The sequence below is a fragment of the Echinococcus granulosus genome, assembly GCF_000524195.1.
Source record: "Echinococcus granulosus chromosome Unknown EG_S00099, whole genome shotgun sequence".
NCBI classification, from domain to species: domain Eukaryota; kingdom Metazoa; phylum Platyhelminthes; class Cestoda; order Cyclophyllidea; family Taeniidae; genus Echinococcus; species Echinococcus granulosus.
Genome location: NW_020170479.1, coordinates 188,563 through 191,143, shown reverse-complemented (window position 1 = coordinate 191,143; position 2,581 = coordinate 188,563).

Here is a 2,581-nt window from a genome sequence, read left to right as displayed (position 1 = left end):
TAGGCAGGTGAGAAATAAATGTGACACGGAAAGCTTTCGCATCTGTTTTGACCATGAAAACAACAATTGCTTCACCGGTTGACTAGCTAACATTATCGCATTGACCAATGACAACACTGCCTCTCCCCTCGGCGTTGCACTGCAATACTGCACGTATTGGTGCGATGAGTGGCGACCTTCAACTCAGTTTCCCGATGTTAACTATGTGGCTGCTGGTTGTTTATAGCACCCTCGGAAGAGAGGCTTAAAGTCGGCTCCTTCAACATGCAGGTGTATGGTAAGAGGAAGGTAGTAAAACGTGCTGCAATGATCATCGTCAGTCAGGTGGGTGTACCCACCATATCGGTATGTTATGCGTCTCTAGATTAACGAGCAATATGGCGGTGTATTCGTGCTGGAGATAAGGGATAGGTCGAATAAAGCTGTTCCAAATCACCTAAATGTAGTTAATGCTGCTTCATCGTAAGTGCATATTTGTGCATTTCCGTGCGTTTTCCTGTATTTCCAACGGCTTTTATGCATATGGGTGCCATCACGAGTTTGTCAGTAGTCCATGTAGTTCCTTTAGCTTGAATACCTACCTTTAATAATGGAGGATCATAAGACTAAGACCACAAAATAAATCCGCCCTAGCTAGCAGTCAAGTAGTTATCTTTGGCAGAGGAGCTGAATCTCGAAATGGTGGCCGATTTGTTATAAGTAGGGAGGAGCGGACCTACATCTGCAGAATGTTTCACCATTAATCTAATATCTTCTTCAAATGGTATATACTTCTGTCACTCCATACTGATCTATTTATACTTATACACAGAGGGATGCAAAACATTTTGGATCATTTGAAAGAATAAATGCATTAATTAACTGCAATGCATTCAGCTATCAAGGTGTTCCCACATAATGTATGTTGTTCAAATCTACATCACAAAAATGAGTTACATGAATTACCAATAGATGAATCCAATCTGTTCTTCAGATGAACTTCTGCCATTCCTTGGTCCCACGAGCACTTCGGACCTCGGGCTGCAAAGTTGGAAGGAAAGTGTGCCATTAGGATCACGATGATGTCCGAACGCCCATTCGCTGATACTGGCGAATGGGACAAAGATTGTAGCTTCCATGAAGCACGTCTAGCAGACCAAAGAAGTGCCTTTACTCTCCACAGCAATGAACGAATTTTAGCCCCAATTTAATAAGAGCAATAGGGGAAAGGCACCAAGATGACCATTAGAGGACTCTCAGGTGAAATGTCATCCTATGAAAATCAACGGCGAATAGCTGAAATATTTGGAAGAAATACCCTGATTCTGTACTTCTGTGAGGTTAATGAGTATCCCTTGACAGTGATTTGCAATTGGGCAAGGAATGCCTTATTAGGTAGAAAGGCATAATGGTTCCGTGTTCATCGCGAACATCTTGAATGATCTGCATGCACGCAAGCATCCTCGACATGCCTTCTCTGGTTGCGGTGACTCCCAAGTTGCTCCTCGCTGATACCGTATCTTCCGGTGATGGCAAAACACGCCTCCACCCAGGGTTTAGTCACCACTGCCACCATCGTCCTTCGTGCCTGCTTGTCAACAACACAAGCCATTTCCTTGATTCATGTCCACAGGGCTGAGTCAAATGACATAATGCCAGGCACATTTCATTTTGTCATCCACAGCGTGGGTGTATCAGTGTGGAGAAAATTTATTAGAGCACAATCTACTGGGTTGTTAGCTCGGCAAATGTATCAACTGACTGTGAGCCAAGGGCGACTTCATCGACTTGCAGTAGGGTGTGTTTGAAGAGATGAGAGCCACATTTGTGAGCAACCATCCTGCAAAGAAGACAGAAACCTGAACTCACCACTTACCACTGTTTCTCACTCGTTCACTTGTCAAAGCACACCTTTACTCTACGTGGAATGGACATCCATTAAATGATGTTTTGCATGGCGTAGGATGTTTTACCGGGTCGTTGCTTCTCTGAATGCAAAAATTCTCACGAGGAACAAAGACGCCACTGTTGTTTCAGGAAGAGACATCATGAAAAGCAGCTAACAGCACAACAGTCAATTCATTTAGGAAAGCGTTCGTTTTTGAGCCCACGGAGAAGTCTATCAGGTGTTCTTACGGTTCTTAATTGCCTAAGTTGCAAAGACCAACTGCACGCACTCCATGTGGTAGCCAAATGGAAGGAAACTGAAGATTGACACGGCGCACCACATTCACTTCAAATGAATTACATTCTCATCTCCACTGAACATCACCCTTCATGCCTCGCGTGGTGGGTCTCATGCCTCAGTCATCGCGCCAGTGCCCAAGTGACCTGACAGCTACAGCTAAAGCGAGGCGGGAATGCGAATCACACAGCCGTCATCCATCACAGCGAAAACACTTCCACATTTTGCTAATCACTGCTCTTCTCACTGACTTCAAGTGACTCATCAATCTTGCTTCCTCTGCAGACTGCATTGTGCTGACTCAGCAATGTTCTCCAGTGTGACTGATCCGCAAGCCAACCATACTTCTCGGTTAAGAACTTTTGGATGATATCAACTCTACGCATTTAGCCTCACCACAATGGTCTCACTTCAACA